Consider the following 18,730-nt stretch of genomic DNA (forward strand, 5'->3'; position numbering starts at 1 on the left):
TAGGCGGCAACCATCCTCCTTAGAGAAGCAGCGTGCCTCAGTGGAAAGAGCCCGGGCTTTGGAGTCAGAGGTCATGGGTTCGAATCCCGGCTCCGCCACTTGTCAGCTGTGTGACTATGGGCAAGTCACTTAATTTCTCTGTGCCTCAGTTACCTCATCTGTAAAATTGGGATTAACTGTGAGCCTCTTGTGGGACAACCTGATTACCCTGTATCTACCCCAGTGCTTAGAACGGTGCTCTGCACATAGTAAGCGCTTAACAAATACCAACATTATTATTATCTTCCTCCATTCTGACCAACCCTGGGCACTTGGACTGAGGCTCCTCCGGGACCGGGACCGAGTCTGCGTCTGAATACCATCAAGTGACGAGTGTAGCGCTCAGCCCTCAGGAGGGGCCCAGTACAGTGCTCTGCAAACGGTAGGTGCCGGTAGTAATAGAATCGCCCTTCGGTCCGTCGGTGAGCGCCAACGCCGGGAGGTTTTGCAGCCGACCGCCGGGCCGCCCGTTGAATCTCACGCTGGCACCCAGTGGCTTCCCCTCCCGCGGCCGTCCCCCGGCGTCCACCCGTCTTGCCCTGGCCCGGTGCCGCCCTTGGCCTGGTGCCCGGAGGGTGCCCGGTGCTCCGTTCCCACCTGGGAGCCGGCACCCGGGAAGCACCTTGTCACTGTGACTCAACTCTCTCCAGCGCCCCGTCCCGCGATGCCATTCCGCGGGTCCGCCCGGCTGCGGGCCGGTCCTCGCGTCGCCTCCGGGACCACCCTGTGCCGCCCACAGCTCGGTCTTGGGCGCCGGAGTCGGTCGGCCCCCGCCCGGTCACGGCTGAGGGGCCGACCGGGGCCTGGCGGGCGGCCTCCCCGGGGGCTCATCGCTGAGGACGCCGTCCCCGCCGACTGCCTCCTGCCCCCCGGCCGGCCCCGCCGTGGCCTTGGGATGTCCTCCCCTCGACGCGAGACCGGCCGACAGGCGCGGAGAGCTGAGGGAGACGGGCCGGGGGCTCGGCCCGATGCCGGAAAGGAGGGTGGGCTCACTGACCCATCTCGGGCCCAGCCTTGGGATTTAGGGAGCTGCCGGGTGGAGGCGGGGATCCCCGAAGCAGAACCGGGCGGGGCCCAGCCGAGTTCCCAGCATGGCATAGTGGACAGAGCTTGGGTCTGGGAGTCAGGAGGCCTGGATTCTAATGCCGGTTCCGCCGCTTGCGTGCTGTGTGACCTTGGGCAAGTCACTTGGCCGTTCCGGGCCTCAGTTCCCTCATCTGTAAAATGGGGATTAAGACTTTGAGCCCCAGGTGGGACCAGAACTGTATCCAAGCCGATTTGCTGGTATCCACTCCGGCACTTAGTACAGTGCCCGGCACAGAGTAAACACTTAACCAATACCACCATTATTATATTTATTATAGTTATATATTATTATTATAGAGGAGCAGCATGGCTCAGTGGAAAGAGCGTGTGCTTGGAAGTCAGTGGTCATGGGTTTGAATCCCGGCTCTGCCCCTTGTCGGCTGTGTGACCGTGGGCAAGTCACTTCACTTCTCTGGGCCTCAGCCACCTCATCTGGAAAATGGGGATTAAGACCGTGGACCTCACGTGGGACAACCCGTTTACTGTATCTCCCCCAGCGCTTAGAAAAGTGCTCCGCACATAGTAAGCGCTCAACGAATACCAACATTATTATTTATTTCCAGGCGAGGATGAAGAAGGTTGGAAGTCGGTGGTGGAGGGTGGTAGGAGAGACAAGAAAGGGTTCGGGAAACGCCACCGCGCGCCGTCCCACGCAGCCGGGTCCCTGGGCCGGTCCATCTCAGCCCCGTGTTCACCATCTGGCCGAGCGTGTTCCCCGAATGCAACGTGAACTCCTGATGCCCGTGCTCTTGGTCTGAGCCCCGAGAAGCATCGTGGACTGGTGGTAAGAGTGGGACCCCGGCAAGCAGCAGGAGTATTTATTAAGCTCTCCCTGAGTGTGGAGCACTGTTCTCGATGCTGAGACGAAATACGCAGGTGAGAATCAGACCCGTGGTCCCCGTCCCTCCAGAGGCTCATTATCTAAAAAGGTCCGAGTTCTAGCGCCAGCGATGCCCCGGCCCGCTGTGTGACTCAGATCTGTCGCTTGACCTCTCTGGGCCTCTGCTTTCCCATCTGTAGAGTGGGGATATAACCATGACTTACTCCCAGGGATGTGGCGTGGATCAAATCAGATCACTGAGATGAAAACCGTTTGGGAAAACAAGTCAAACCCTCTGGAAAATTCGGGGAGACGGAAGATGACTCCCCAGAGGCTGGGGCCCATCCCCTCGGTCCGAGGACCCTGGGTAGCCCCCGATACCCAGCTTCTCTGTGGGGCCGAAGTGCCGGAGGTCAAGGGCACTTAATTTTAAATACCGTAATTTATTTATCAGTATTGATGTCCGTCTCCCCCACCCGTCGCCCCGTCTCGACTGTAAGCTCGTTGTGGGCAGGGATTGTGTCTGTTTATTGTTGTAGCCTACTCTTCCGAGCGCTTAGTACAGTGCTCTGCACACTGTGAGCGCTCAGGAAATACTGTTGAATGAATGAATGAGGCTCAGGGCCCGTGCAGAGCAGGCCCGGGAGTTGCCCAGGCCGGACCTCCCAGGGCGCCCCTCCCCGGCTGCATCCTCGGGGTCCAGGGGTCCAGAGTGAGTTGGGGGGCTGGTGGGACATGTTGGGGAGAGCGGTGATGGGGTGGGGTCTCCATCCAGGTCCCAGTTGGCCCCCTGCTCTCAGGAGTCGAAGGGCCTTGTCGGCTTGGTGCTCCGGACACCCCTCCCGGGCCTTCCTGCCTTCCCAGGCCGGGGGAGTGGGCCAGCGTCCCGGGGGACCCTCCCGGCGGTGCCTCCAGCGAGGCCGGGGGCTGGGGTGACCTGGGGGTGGGGCGAGCCTGGGGAGGGGGCGGTCGGTGGCGGAGGCGGCTTGGGGGCCCAGGGCACTGGGTCCCGGCAGCTGGAGGGAGAGATTAGGGGGAGATTACATTTCCTGATCTGCCCCCAGCTAAAAGCTTCCCTAAGCTTGCGACACGGAAAACCAGCGGAATTGCGAGCGGCCCCCGGCCTAATCTAATCCCTCCGCGGGGCGATTGGTCACGGGGAGGGGCCGGGCGGGGCGCATTCCCGGGGGCCGCCCCGTGCCCGTACCGTGCCCACATCGAGCCCGCACCGCCCAGCCCCCTGCGGCGACAAGAGCTGCCCCTTATCTTCCTCGCTCGGTCCTCACGGCACCCCCGGGGCCTGGAGGAACAGGGGGCCTGTCCTCGGGCAGAGGAGATGGAGACCCAGAGAGGGTGCGTGCCTAGCCCGAGGGCCACCCAGCAGACCTGTGGCTGGGCAGGATGCCCCCGGTGAAGCCAAAAACCCCTCCGGTCTCCCGGCTGCCCTGGGACCGCGACTCCAATTTACATCCAGGAAAACTGAGGCCCGGGAGGACGGTCCGAGCTCAAACCCGGCATCCGGGTAGCTGGGACCCAGGTTCGAACCTGGACAGGGTTTCTTCAGACTGAGCCCCAGACCTGGGGACCCGCAGGACGACGGGCAGAGGATGCATGGACGGACGGGGTTCGCGTGAGCTCGTTGTGGGCAAGGGACGTGTCGGTTGTTGTATTGTCCTCTCCCGAGTGCTTAGTATAGGGCTTTGCACAGAGTAAGCACTCAGTAAATATGATCAAATGAATGAATGGATGAATGAGTTCTCCAAGGGGCAGGGGGCAGGGAGGGGAGGCTGAGTTCCCTTTCCGTCCTCCCCTGCCAGCAGCGGCGGCTCAGGGGTCCGAAATCTCACGCTTCACGGTGGCCCCGTGCTCCCTGTCTGGTCAGCGGGGGAGAGTCAGGGGTGTGGGATGGTCCGTGCTGGGTCACTCGGGGAGCATCGGGGATGGAGAGGGAAGAGTCAGGGGTGTGGAGTGGGCCATGCTCGTTCATTAGAGAAGAGTCAGGGATGAAGAGGGGAGAGAAGCTCTAATAATTAGAGCCCGGGCCCGGGAGTCAGAAGAATATGGGTCTCATCCCGGCTCCGCCACCTGTCTGCTGTATAGCATTGGGCGAATCACTTATCTTCCCTGCGCCTCAGTTACCTCATCTGTAAAATGAGGATTAAGATTTGGAGGCCTATGTGCTACAGGGATTGTGTCAGGCACTGATTAGTACAGTGCCTGACACATAGTACGTGCTGAACGCTACCATATAATTTCTTTTTTAAAAGAGGCTGGGGTGTGGGATGGTCGGTGTCGGGTCCCTGGGGGAATGATCGGGATGGAGGGACAGTCAGGGTTGTGGGATGGGCCGTGCTGGGTCGGTGGGAGAAAGTCAGGGACGGAGAGGGGAGGGTCAGGGGTGCAGGACGGTCCGGGCCAGGTCACTGGCAGAAAGTCGGGGGAACATCTCTCCCCTACCCGTGCACACTCCTCCTCCCCCAGTTTTGAGGGTGGTCTTCTTGCTGCTGTCCCCTCTTGGATCCAGGTCAGTCGCCGCAGAGGTCAGTGATACCTCACGAAGCCCTCTGGGCACATGGTATTCTCCATCCTCAGCCCCACAGCACTTACATACATATCCGGAATTCATTTGGTTGTAAAACAGTGGCCTAGTTCGTACGTTCATTCATTCAATCGTATTTATTGAGCGCTTACTGTGTGCAGAGCACTGTACTAAGTGCTTGGAGGTTCAATGCAGCAATAGAGGGAGACAGTCCCTGCCCACGCCGGGCTTACGGTCTAAAAAGGGGGAGACAGACATCAAAACAGGTAAACAGGCATCAGTATAAATAATTAGAATTATAGACAAATGAACATCAACACAAGTAAACAGGCATAAATATAAATAATTAGAATGATGGGTATGTACATATATACATAAATGCGGCGGGAAGGAGAGGGGGTAGAGCAAAGGGAGCGCGTCGGAATGCCGGGAGGGGAGGGGGAGCTGAGGAAAGGGGGGGCTTAGTCTGGGAAGGCCTCTTGGAGGAGGTGAGCCTTCAGTAGGGCTTCGAAGGGGGGAAATGTGATGGTTTGACGGATTTGAGGAGGGAGGGCGTCCAGGCCAGAGGTCGGACGCGGGCCAGGGGCCGACGGTGGGACAGGGGAGAACGAGGCCCAGAGAGAAGGTTAACGGCGCCAGAGGGGTGGTGTGTGCGGGCTGGGATGGAGAAGGAGACAAGTGAGCTGAGGTAAGACGGGGGAAGGTGATGGAGAGCTTCGAAACCATTAATGAGGCGTTTTTGTTTGATAATGGAAAGAGCCCAGGCCTGGGAATCAGAGGACTGGGATTCTAATCCCAGCTCCGCCACTTGTCTGCTGTGTGACCTCGGACAAGTCACTTTGCTCCTCTGTGCCTCGGTTCCCTCCCTCGTCTGCAAAATGGGGATTCATTAGCTGTTCTCCCTCCTGGTTAGGATCTGAGCCCCATCTGTGACCTGATGATCTTGTAACTACCCCAGTGCTTAGAACAGTGCTTGACATGTAGTAAACCCTTAACAAATGCAATTATTCTTATTATTTGTGTGACTACCAAGAATGTTGTATTGTACTCTTCCAAGTGCTTAGTATCTGTTCATTCAAGTGCATTTATTGAGTCCAGTGTGCAGAGCACTGTACTAAGCCCTTGAGAGAGTAGAAGCAGCATGGTGTAGTGGATAGAGCATGGACCTGGGAGTCAGAAGGTAATGGGTTCTAATCCCAGCTCCGCCACTTGTCTGCTGTGTGGCCGTGGGGAAGTCACTTCACTTCTCTGTGCCTCAGAGAAGGCACAGGGGATTGAGATGGGGAGGACAGGAACTCTGTCCAACCCCATTTGCTTGTAATAATAATAATAATGATGATGGCATTATTAAGCACTTACTATGTGCAAAGCACTGTGCTAAGTGCCGGTGGGGATATAAGGTGATCAGGTTGCCCCATGTTGTATCCACCCCAGCGCTTAGATCAGTGCCTAGCACATAGTGAGCGCTTAATATAGCTTAGTATATCTGTTACCGATTTGTACATTCCAAGCGCTTAGTACAGTGCTCTGCACATAGTAAGCGCTCAATAAATACAATTGAATGAATGAATAGTAAGCACTTAACGGATCCCACAATTATTATTTTTACAATTTAACAATAAACGAATGCGTTCCCTGCCCACAACAAGTTTACGGTCTAGAGGAGGAGACAGACATTATTATAAATAAATAAATTACAGATATGTAAATAAGTGTTGTGGGGCTGGACAGTGCTCCGCACACAGTGAGCACTCTATAAATGCCATTGTTTGATTGATTGATGAAGCATCCCCTGCTAGCTGAGGACGGGACCCTCCTGCTCAACTGGGGCAGAAGTGACTTGGCTGCCTCGGGAGGAATCGTGGGGGTCAGAATTAGGCCACTGTGCGGCCGGCTGGTCTCCCCAACGGCTCCCGAAGTCCGGCAGCCGGACGGGGCATCTCGTACCCCACCCGCCCGGCCCTGTCCCGCCCCCCCCCCCCCCCCGGGATCCCACCCCACCCCCCACGACGGGAAGTCAAGGCCGGGCAGAGATCCTGAGCAGGCCGAGTGACCGACTGGCTTTGTCTCTCCTCCAGGATCTCGGTCCCAGAGCGATCCCGTCCTCACGGCTAGTGTGTGTGTGGCCCCTCCACTGTCCCCAGCCGGACCACCTCCCTCATCCCCCTGGGCGGGGGAAGGCCGGAATCTGATCCCCCGTTTACGGAGGAGGAAACGGAGGCCCAGAGAGGTTTAGAGCCTGGCCCAAGGTCACACAGCACTTCAGGACCAAAGCTGCCATTAGACTCTTCTCTCCAGGGACTTCGCTAGAGGCAGCGTTAGCAGCAGTTATCACTCAATCATTGGAATTTCTTGAGAACTTTCTGTGTGCAGAGCACCGTCCTTAAGCCCTTGGAAATTCCAAGTACAGAAAAGTTGGAAGGCAAGATCCCTGCCTACAAAGATCACACAGTTTACTGTCTACTGTGTGCGGAGCATTGTACTAAGCACTTGGGTGAGAACAATAGACTTAGAAGACGGGATCTCTACCCACAAAATGTTCATTAAAAACACTGAGTTATCCTTCACATCAAAGGACATTTACCCCAATTACAGTGGGAGATCTATCACTGGCATTTATTTTTTTAATGGTATTTGTTAAGCACTCATGGTGTACCAGGCACTCTACTAAACGCCTTAGGTAAATATGAGACGATCAGATCGGACACAGTCTGTGTCCCACGTGAAGCTCACAGCCTTAATCCCCATTTTACAGATGCAGTGACCGAGAGATTTATCGAGTTCTCACCTTGCGCAAAACACCGTATTAAATCCTTGGGAGAGAGAATAGCATAAGGAGACGCGCTCCCTGACCTCAAGGAGCTTTCTGTCTAGCAGGAGGGAGAGACACTAAAATAAATTTCAGGTAAGGGAAGCATGGGAGTATTAGGATAGGTACGTAAGTGCTAGGGAGTTGGGGTGGGATGTTTAGCAAAGTGCTTAAGGAATGGGACTAAGTCCTTGGGGAGGAAAGGGTGGGGAGTTGAAGGCTTCCAGGAGGCGGTGTGATTTTAGGAGGGCTTTGAAGGAAGGGCGATGGACTGTCAGATGAAGGGGGAGGGAGTTCCAGGTCGGAGACAGGAGTTGGGCAAGAGATTGGCAGCAGGAAAGGTGAGATCGCGGCACGGTGAATAGGTGGGTATTAGAGAAGCAAAGGGGGCGCCTGGGCTGTAGCGGGAGAGGAGAGAGGTTAGGTAGGGTGGAGAGTCGACTGCGTTCCTTGCAGATCGGCGAAATCCTCCAACCCCTCCGGCCCCCAGTCTCTCAGTCCCTTAGCCCCCCAGTCCCCAAACCTTCAGTCCCCCAACCTCTCAGCCCCCTAGTAACCTCCTCCCCTAGGCTTCCCGGTCCCCCAGCCCACCGATCTCTCGGGCCCCCCACCCCCCCAGCCCTCAGCCCCCCTCTACGCCCCGGGCTCCAGCCCCCTCACCGGCCCCCAGCCCTCCGGTCTGCAGAAACCGGGCCTGTGGACTTAGAGTTGCTCCCAGGAGAGGGTGGAATGGAGAGGGGGGAGGAAGAGGAGTGTGGGCCCCGCAGGTGTTTGTAAATGAGCCCGAGGAAGGGCTCCGCGTTCCCCAGGGGAGGGTCCCCCACAGCAGCGGTGGGTGGTCTCCAGAAGAAGGCCTTCCCTCCTGGCTAATCCCCACGGCCCGCCCCGCTCTGACAGCCCGTCAGCCGCCCCAGCCCCTCTCCTTCTGCTCCCTCTCCGTTGGCCGGGCCCCGTGGGACCCCAGGTGAGCACACGTGTGCCCGTCCTCCCCGGGGGGTGTCCAGGGTAGGGGGGTAGGGGGTGGGGGACCCGTCTCCTATTGTTAGTAGACGTTCCCAAGTGCCGAATCAGCGGCTCTACGCGCGGCAGGCTCCCGGCACCGCAGTCTGGAGGTGCCCATTTCAGCGCCCTGCACAGAGTAGGTGCCTGGTACTGTATTCCGCACACAGTAGGTGCCCAGTACGGTACCCTGCACGTAGTAGGTGCCCAGTACCGTGCTTTGCACACTCGGGTGCTCGGCACATAATAAGTGCTAGTGGATAGAGCGAGGGCCTGGGAGGCAGGAGGTCATAGGTTCTAATCCCAGCTCCGCCACTTGTCTGCTGGGTGACCTTGGGCAAGTCACTTCACTTCTCTGCACCTCAGTTCCCTCATCTGGAAAATGGGGATTAAGACTGTGAACCCTGTATAAGACCGGGACTGTTTCCAACCCGATTCTCTTGTATCTACCCCAGCACTCAGAACAGTGTCTGGCACATAGTAAGTGTTTAACAAATACCATCGTTATTAATTATTATTGTAGGTGCCCAGTACAGTGCTGTGCAAACTCTAGGTGCCCAGTATGGTGTTCTGTACACGACGGGCCTTCAGTGAGTGATGATTTTTTAAAAATGGAATTTGTTAAGCATTTTCTGTGTGCTAGGCACCGTATAACGCGCCGGGCCAGATACAAACTAATCAGGTCGGGCACAGTCCCCGTCCCACTTAATAACTATGGTAAGATGAGTGGCGGAGCCGGAATTAGAATCCGGGTCCTTCTGACTCCCAGGCTCGTGATCTGTCCACTAGGCCACGCTGCTTCTGATGATGAAGATGGCAAAGTTGTGCGTGGGGAGGAAGGGATGTGTTTCATTTTTGTCTCCCAGGAGCCGGTGCGGGTGTGCGGCCCCGGGGGGAGTTTCCAGGTCTGAGTCCCATGGGACATTCCGTCCTTGCCCCGGGGCCTCAGGGCCTCCAGGCTGCAGAAGGTGGGTGGACAGAGGCTGATTTATCCGTGCGGTCCAGTCGACTCCCGCTGTCTGTCCTTCCCCAGCTCCCCAGCTCCTCCCTCCCTGTCACGGGCCACGGATCACAAAAGCCGAGAGCACACAAGGTGTGGATAGAGCCGGCCGGGCCGGACAGGGAGGAGGAGGTGAGCAGTGGAGCAGGGGAGGGGGGCTCGGGGTGGGGAGGGAGGGTCAGTAGCTGCAGCCTCAGGGATCCAGAGACATCTTAGTGGTTGGGGGCTTCTGTAGAATCTGCCCTGCGGACCCCAGGTTGAGGGCGGGGGGCAGTGGGAGAGTGGTTAGGGAGGGATGTTTGGATGGGTGGTCCTGGGTGCCCCCCTCCCCACCTCCGCCGCACTCTCTGGGCCAGACTCCCAGCCTTGTGCCTTCACCCCACCTCCAGGCTTTCTGAGCCCCCAGCGAGACCCCAACCTGACCCGTATAACCGCACGGCAAAGGCATCAAGTATAGTCCTATACATACACTACACACCGCAGGAGCCCAGTACAGTGCCGTGCACACAGTAAGCACCCAGCACGGCACTCTGCACACGGTAGCCTCCCAGCACAGCACTCTGCACACAGTAGGCACACAGCGCCGCATTTGGCACACCGTAGGAGCTCAGTACAGCACTCTGCAATCAGAAGGCACCCGGCCCAGTGCTCTGCACACGGTTAGGAGCCCAGCATAGCGCTCTGCACACAAAAAGCTGCTCACCGTTCATAAGGAGCAATATGGCCTGATGGATAGAGCCCAGGCCCGGGAGTCAGAAGAACCCGGGTTCCAATCCCGGTTCCGCTACGGGTCTGCTGCGTGACCGTGGGCAAATCGCTTCGCTTCTCTGGGCCTCGGATACCTCATCTATAAAATGGGGATTAAGGGAGGGGTTCGTCAGAGAAAACGGTTGAGACCGAGGCAGTGAGAGTGGGAGCGTACCCCAGACCTTCATTTCAGGGCACTCAACTAACACGGGTCACTTTCCGTTCTTGTTTTCTGGAGGTTTTTTGTTTTTTTCCTGGAGGGGCGTGGGACCCAGTACCCAGATATTGGGGAGGGGCAGGGTACCCAGGTATCGAGGCGGGGCAGGGTATTCCGCTCCGGGGGAGGAGCGGGGTACTCGGTGGTTGTGTGGGAGTCAGGTCACCTGCTCGCTCCCCACCAGCCTGAGAACTGGCACCCCGGGCCCAGCCCGACCCCCTCCCACCCCCCACCTTTCCGGCCGTCAAGTGGGTAGGCGGGGGCGGTGGGGGGGGGGGGCGGGGGCCGGCAGTTTTCGCAGCTGCTGGGAGCCAGGTGTCAGTTTTCTAATTGCTGTGGTCGGAATTCAGGGTGGGGGGCCGGCGGGGCGGGTGTGGGGGGCAGGGGGCACGACTACCGTTGATTAACTGGGGCCGGGGACTCAAGGATCCCAGCTGGGAACATGTGTTCCATCCTTAAAAGCAAGGCGGGCGGGCGGACCAAGAGGCAGGCCGGCCGGCCCGCGGCAGCTCATTCCCTGCCCTTCGGTTCGCACCTCTCTACCCCTCCCTTCCCCTCCTTGAGCCGGTAGCCCCCCGCTGCGGCCACCCCGGTCAGGCGGGGTCTGTGTTCCAGGGGCAGGAGGGGGGACGGGTGAGCCCCGGCCCCTCTCCCCCTCCCTACAAGGGCCCCTGCCCCTTCCGACCTCGTCCGAGCAATCGGATCTCCAAAGTCCCCAGTCGGCTACTGCGGTGGCGATCCCGGAGGGCGCCAGTCCCCGGGGACCTCGGGCGGCCGCGGGGACCGGCCAGTGGGCTGGGGGCCGAGCGGGGCATGAACGACCGACTCGGGGCTCCCCCTACCCCCTGCCACGTAACCCACCCTTAAAGTGATCCCCAAACAAAAATCCCTCATCTGTGGGCACCGAAACGACCTAGGTTGTTACCGCGGGAGAGGAAGCTGCCCGTCAGGCCGGCCCACCATCCCGCCCATCCCCGCCCCATTGTCCATCTTGTCCATTTCGGCCTGCGGTTCCCTGGGCAGGGACCGGGCCTCGGGGGCTTTCATTTCACAGTGCTGGGGAACACCGCCGCCACCCCGCCATGTCGGGCCTCACCCCAGCCTAATCCCGGCCCTCACGGGGTTTAACACACTCTGGTTTCACCTAATCCCGAAACCCAAGACTGGATCCCGGGCAACCCTCGGAGCCCCCGGAGCCGACCAGCCAGGACAAGGGCCTGAGAAACCCTCAACCCCCATGGAATGGGGCCCGGGACTGGATCCTGGGAAACTCTCAGAGCTCCCGGAGCAGACCCGCTGGGACGGGGCCTGGGAAACCCTAAAATCCCCTGGAATGGACCGGCCGGGACTAGATCCCGGGAAATTCTTGGAGCCCCCCAGAGCGGACGATCGGGACCAGATCCTGGGAAACTCTCGGAGCGCCCAGAGCAGATCGGCCAGGCCTCTCCCAGGTTCTCATCCCGGCTCCGCCACTTGTCTGCTGTGTGACCTTGGGTGAGTCGCTTCCCTTCTCTGCGCCTCAGTTACCTCGTCTGTAAAACGGGGATTAAGACTGAGCCCCGTGTGAGACAGGGACGGTGCCCAACCTGATTATCTTGTATCTACCCCAGCACGTAGTACGGTGCCTGGCACATAATAAGCACTTAACAAATAGAGAAGCAGCGTGGCTTAATGGAAAGAGCCTGGGTTTGGGAGTCAGAGGTCGTGGCTTCTAATCCCGGCTCCGCCGCCGGTCTGCCGTGGGACCTTGGTCAAGTCATTATACTTCTCCAGGCCTCAGTTCCCTCATCTATAAAGTGGGGATTGTGGCTGTGAGCCCGACGTGGGACGGGGACCGTGTCCAACCCGATTTGAGGGAAGCACTTAACAAATGCCATAATTATTAGTATTATTATTATCAGAGGTGAGAGCCCAACTGAAGGGCTTGGCAGCTTCAACCCAGTCATTCGCTTGTACTGAGTGCCTGTGGTGTGCTGAGCACTGTACTGAGCGCTTGGGAGAGTACCTGAGAGTTAGTAGACACCATCCCTTCCCTCAGGAACTTACAGGCTACCGTAGGAGACAGACACAAGATCATTTACGGAGAGGAGGAAGAATAGAACGGAAAGATGGATATGTTTGAGTTAATGACAGTACTTACGAAGCGCTTCCTAAAGGTCAGAGCACTGTCCTAAGAGTTGGGCTGACGAGAGACGCCACACGAAAGCCTCGTGGACTAGTGGATGGAGCCCAGGTTGGGCGTCAAAGGACCTGGGTTCTAATTCCAGCTCTGCCGCTTGTCTGCTGTGTGTGACCTTGGGCAAGTCACTTCCTCCATGTCTCAGGTGCTTCCTCTATAAAAGTGGGGTTTAAGTCTTACTCCCTCCTACTTAGACGGTGAGCCCCATGTAGATCAGGGACGGTGTCCGACCTGATTAATTTGTATGTACCCCAGCGCTTAGAACAGTGCTTGGCACCCAGTAAATGCTTAACAAGTACCATTATTATCATTATTACTATTATTATTATCTACCCCAGTGCTCGGCAAAGGGCTTGGCACATCGTAACCGTTCGACACGTTATTATTATTGCCGATGGATTGACCTGGGTGAAGGCCCTGCTTCCCGGGTGGATCCTGGCCCCCTGGGCTTGGGGTAGGGGGTGGGGGATCTCCTCGGAGGGGAGGGGCTGAGCTCTGTGCCCTCTGGGAGGTGGGGGACCCTGGGGACGCTCATCTGTGACAGCCCCTCCCTCTTGGAGGGACCCTTCCTCTTGGGCAATAACCCTGCTAATCCATCTTCCCTCTGAATGAGCTGTGGAAGTGACTGTGGGGTTGGAGGCCGGGCAGGGCGGGAGACAAAAAGGAGGAAGAAAGGTGGAAGGAACAAAGAGGTCCCAGCCCCTCCGGCTGGCCCCTGGGCCTGTCCACCCCACCCCACCCCCTCCCAAGGGCTGATACCTGCCCCCCACCCCCTGCCCCGCCTCCCTGGGGTCCCAGCCTTAAAAAGACACTGTGCTCTTAAAATGTTCAGGCCGTGTTTCCCCACTCCTCGAGAACCTCCGGCGGTTGCCCGTCCACCTGAGCATCAAAAAGAAACTCTTCACAATCAGTTTAAAGCCCTCAATCACCCGTCTCCTCCTACCTCACCTCCTCGCTATCCTCCTCCAACCCAGCCGGCACACTTCGCTCCTCCGATCTTAACCTTCTCACTGTACCTCCATCTCGCCTATCTCGCCGCCGACCCCCAGCCCACATCCTGTCTCTGGCCTGGAACAGTCTCCCTCCTCAAATCCGACAATGACTCCCGCCCCCTTCTAAGCCTTATTGAAGGGTCATCTCCTCCAAGAGGTCTTCCCCAAATCCTCCTTTCCTCTTCTCCCACTCCCTTCTGCATTACCCTGATTGGGTCCCTTTATTCATCCTCCCTCCCAGCCCCACAGCACTTACTTCCCTAACTGTCGTTTATTTATTTGTATTAATGCCCTTTGTAGTAATGTCTCTCTTCCCCTCTAGAATGTAAGCTCATTGTGGGAAGGGAATGTGTCTGCCTATTGTTCTACCGTACTCCGTCAGAACAATATATATTTTTAATCCATCCATCAGTGGTATTTACTGATCACTTACTATGTGCAGAGCATTGTAATAAGTCCTTAAGGGATTCAGTCGGCTCTCCCCCCTCCCCACTCTTCCTCGCTGATTTCCTACTACTGCAGCCCGGCCCACCCAATGGACTCCTTTAATGCCAACCAACTCACTGTGCCTCGATCTCCTCGGCACACCTATCTCCTTCTTTTGGCCTGGAACTCCCTCCTTCTCAGAAGGTCGTGGGTTCTAATCCCTGTCCCGCCACTCGTCTGCTGTGTGACCTTGGGCAAGCCACTTGATTTCTCTGGGCTTCAGGTACCTCATCTGTAAAATGGAGATTGAGACTGTGAGCTCCTCGCGGGGCAGGGATTGTGTCCAACCTGATTTGTTTATATCCACACCAGTGCTTAGTACGGTGCCTGGCACATAGTAAGCGCTTATCAAATACCACAATCATTATTATTATTATTATTATGTCTGACAGACCAACTCTCGCCCCACCTTCAGAGTACTCCTAAAATCACATCTCCTCCAGGAAGTCCTTCTTGATGAACCTCTCATCTCCTCAGCCTATGCTCCCTCCCTCTGTCACCTATGCATTTGGATCTGTACCCTTGAACACTTTAATCCTCAAACGCTCATTCATTCAATAGTATTTATTGAGCGCTTACTATGTGCAGAGCACTGTACTAAGCACTTGGAATGTACAATTCGGCAACAGATAGATACAGTCCCTGCCCATTGACGGGCTTACAGTCTAATCACCCTCCACCCACGTGGGACAGTCTGGTTACCATGCATCTACCCCAGCGCTTAGAACAGTACTTGACACATAGTAAGCGCTTAGTAAATACTATTACTATTATCCTTATACTCTGCTTCTTTCCCTATCTGGAAATGTTTTTAATGTCTCTCTCCCCCTGTGGACTGTGAGGACAGGGGTCATGTCTATCAACTCAATTGTAGTATACTCTCCCAAGCATTTAGTACAGCACCCGGTGCTTGAAAAATGCCATCAATTTCCCTCTCACCTTCCTTCCACCTCCCTCCCTCCCTCTCTCTCCATCTGTAAGTCAGTCATTCGTATTTATTGAGCGCTGACTGTGTGCAGAGCACTGAACTAAATGCTTGGGAGAGCACAATATAACAAAAAACCAGATATCTTCCCTGCCTACAGTGAGCTTATAGTCCAGAGTGGGAGACAGACATTAATATAAATAAATAAATTACGGGTTTGTACCTCGATGCTGTGGGGCTGGAAGCAGGGATGAGTCAAGGGAACAAGTCAGGGCGGCACAGAAGGGAACTGAAAAGGAAACGAGGGTTTAGTCAGGAAAGGCCTCTTCTCTTTTTTTTCCCTCCACCTTACTTTTTCTATCCACTTGGATGGTTGTCGATCAGCTCTTTGAGTGCTCAGTGGGTACAGAGCTCTGGTCCCTCCGTCCTCCATCACCGAGCTGTCGATTCACCTTTCTCATTTAGCAGGTGGGCCATTCTGGGAAGTGAACCAGAACAAGGGGAGCTGCCAGCTGGGAACAATGGGCTTGAAATGTTTGGATCCAAGCAGGAGGAGACCCCCGGCTCTGGAGACCCATCAGGGGTCAGGCCGACGTGTGTTCTGAAGAGAAAGGACAGGCAGGGCCCGTCCAGCCTATGCCGACTCTCCCTACGCTAAAATAATCTCATTGTTCTCCCGCTGTGAGTTGATGGGGTTTGGACTCCGGCGTCGATCTGAATTTCTGGTTTGGAAGAGGAAACGACAATTAGGTATCCTCTTTCGGTCCCGCGGGTGTCTAGGAAATCTACAGATGCACCAGCCAACGAAGAATAGTGGGTCCAGTGGGTGGGAGATGGGAGCTGGTGGAGAGGAGAGAGTGGGAAGGAGGGAGTGGGGAGGTGTCCATTAGGCTGGGACCTTCCCAAGTTTTCATAGCGATAGTTGCACTAAAGTTTGTTGTCCTTGTTATTGAGCGCTTATTATCAAGCACTTAGTACAGCATGGGAGGCAGCATGGCTCAGTGGAAAGAGCCCGGGCTTGGGACCCAGAGGTCATGGGTTTGAATCCCTGCTCTGCCACTTGTCAGCTGACTGTGGGCAAGTCACTTCACTTCTCTGGGCCTCAGTTACCTCATCTGTAAAATGGGGATTAACTGTGAGCCTCACGTGGGACAACCTCATTCCCCTATCTCTACCCCAGCGCTTAGAACAGTGCTCTGCACATAGTAAGCCTTAACAAATACCAACATTATTATTATCATCATTATTATTACAGCGTTTGCAAACAGAAAGCACTCAGTAAATACCAGTGATTTATTATTATGTGCAAAGGACAGTTAGAAGGGGAAGCAGTGTGGCCTAGTGGAAATAACCCAGGGTCTTGGAGTCAGAGGATGTGGGTTACAATCCCGGCTCTGCCGCACGCCTGCTCTTGTGACCTTGGACAAGTCACTCAACTTCTCTGGGCCTCAGTTACCTCATCTGTAAAATGGGGATTAAGACCGGGAGTCCTATGTGGGACAGGGACTGTGTCCAACTCGATCATCTTATATTTACACCGGCGCCTAGTAAATTGGCACTTAGTGAGCACTTAACTAATACTATTATTATTATTATGTGCCGAGAAATAACAAAGCCTGAATGAGGTGTGACACAGTCCCTGACTCCCAAGGTGCTCACAGTCTAAGACTCGGGGTGGGGAGAGTGTTGGCGAGACGTGTAAGGAAAGGTGAACAGAAACACAAAATACAAAAGTGACGAAAATAATGAAAGGAGCTTCAGGATTGTAGCAGTTTAGTTTCCTAGGGAAGCTTGGCACCACACACCACCCACTGTGATAATCCACTTTGATGATCTTTATTATTATTTTGCCGTTCTTAAGCACTTTCTACGTGCTGAGCTCCGGGGCAGAAACAAGTTGATCAGATGGGACGCAGTCCCTGTCTCACACAGGGCTCATCACCCTCTTCCCGTTTTACAAATGCGGAAACTATTGTTTCTGTCTCCCCCGATTAACAATAATAGTAATAAATAATGTTGGTATTTGTTAAGCGCTTACTAGGTGCAGAGCACTGTTCTAAGCACTGGGGTAGATACAGGGGAATCAGGTCGTCCCACGTGGGGCTCACAGTCCTAATCCCCATTTTACAGATGAGGTAACTGAGGCACCGAGAAGTAAAGTGACTTGCCCACAGTCACACAGCTGACAAGTGGCCGAGCCGGGATTCGAACCCTTGACCTCTGACTCCAAAGCCCGTGCTCTTTCCACTGAGCCACGCTGCTTCTCCCCATAGTCACCCAGCTGACAAGTGGCAGAGCTGGGATTAGACCGTAAGCCCGTCAATGGGCAGGGATTGTCTCTATCTGTTGCCGAACTGTACATTCCAAGCGCGTAGTACAGTGCTCTGCACATAGTAAGCTCTCCAAAAATACTATTGAATGAATGAAGGAATGAAACTGAGAGGTCGAATGGGAAGCGGCACGGCCCAGCGGAGAGAACACAAGCCTGGGAGTCAAGGACGCGGGTTCTCATCCCCGCTCCACCACTTAGCTGCTGAATGACTTGGGGCAAGTCTTTTAACTTCTCTGAGCTTCAGTTCCCTCATCTGGAAAATGGGGATTCGATACCTGTTCCCCCTCCTACTTAGACTGGGAACGCATGTGGGACTTGATTAGTATAGTGCTCTGCCCTCAGGAAACGCTCAATAAATACCACTGATTTCCCCCTCCTTCCTTCACACAAGCCTTCCTTAGAACTAGGGTTGGGATTTGCCCCCACTCATCACATTGAGGCCTGTCTCTGATATTTTCTCCCCCTGCCATCTCTCTATCAACCTCAGAAGGTATCTCCCCCTGCCTTCCCCCGCACACACCTCTCAAACAGTTTCAGGCAGGGAGATCAGCGAGGAGGTCAATACAGTACTCAAGTCAGGATGTGATAAGTGCTGGACCAACGCAGTAGCAGAGGAAAAGGGGGAATGTACAGGAAAGGGCAGATTTGAGCAATGTTGTGAAGGTAGAACCGACAGGATATCTTGGCTGACTGAATATGCAGTTTGAACAAGAGGGAAAGGCAGGGATAACGCCGAGTTTACGGGCTTGGCCAACAGGAAGGACAGCGGGGTTGTCCACAGTTTTGGGAAAATCTGAGGAAGGACAGGGTTTGATGGGGACGATGAGGAGTTCTGTTTCGGACATGTTAAATTTGAGGAGTCAGCGAAACATAGAGGTAGAGATGTTCTGAAGGCAGGAGGAAATGCGAGACTGCAGAGGAGGAGAGGCCGGGGCTGGAGATGGAGATTTGGGGATCCCCAGATAGAGATGATAGTTGAAGTCGTGGGAGCAAATGAGTTCTCTGAGGGAGTGGGTGTAGATGGAGAATAGAAGGGGACCCCGAACTGAGCCTTGAGGGCCTCCCACAGCCAGAGGGTGGGAGGCAGGGGAGGACCCCGCCTGAGAGACCGAGAACGAGAAGAAAGAGGAGGAGACAGGGTCAGTGACCCTGAAGTTGGGTGTTTGCAGGAGGAGGGGGTGGTCCGCAGTGTCGGAGGCCCCTGAGAGGTCGAGGAGGATTCGGGTGGGGTAGAGGTTGTTGGATTTGAGAAGCAGCGTGGCTCAGTGGAAAGAGCCCGGGCTTTGGAGTCAGAGGTCATGGGTTCAAATCCCGGCTCGGCCACTCGTCACCTGTGTGACTTTGGGCAAGTCACTTAACTTCTCGGTGCCTCAGTTACCTCATCTGTAAAATGGGGATTAAGACCGTGAGCCCCACGTGGGACAAGCTGATTCCCCTGTGTCTACCCCAGCGCTTAGAACAGTGCTCGGCACATAGTAAGCGCTTAACAAATACCAACATTATCATTATTATTATTGTTATTATTATTATTTGGCAAGAAGGAGGTCATTGGTCACCTTT

This window comes from Ornithorhynchus anatinus, chromosome 21 (genome assembly GCF_004115215.2).
Source record: "Ornithorhynchus anatinus isolate Pmale09 chromosome 21, mOrnAna1.pri.v4, whole genome shotgun sequence".
In the NCBI taxonomy this organism is placed as follows: Eukaryota; Metazoa; Chordata; class Mammalia; order Monotremata; family Ornithorhynchidae; genus Ornithorhynchus; species Ornithorhynchus anatinus.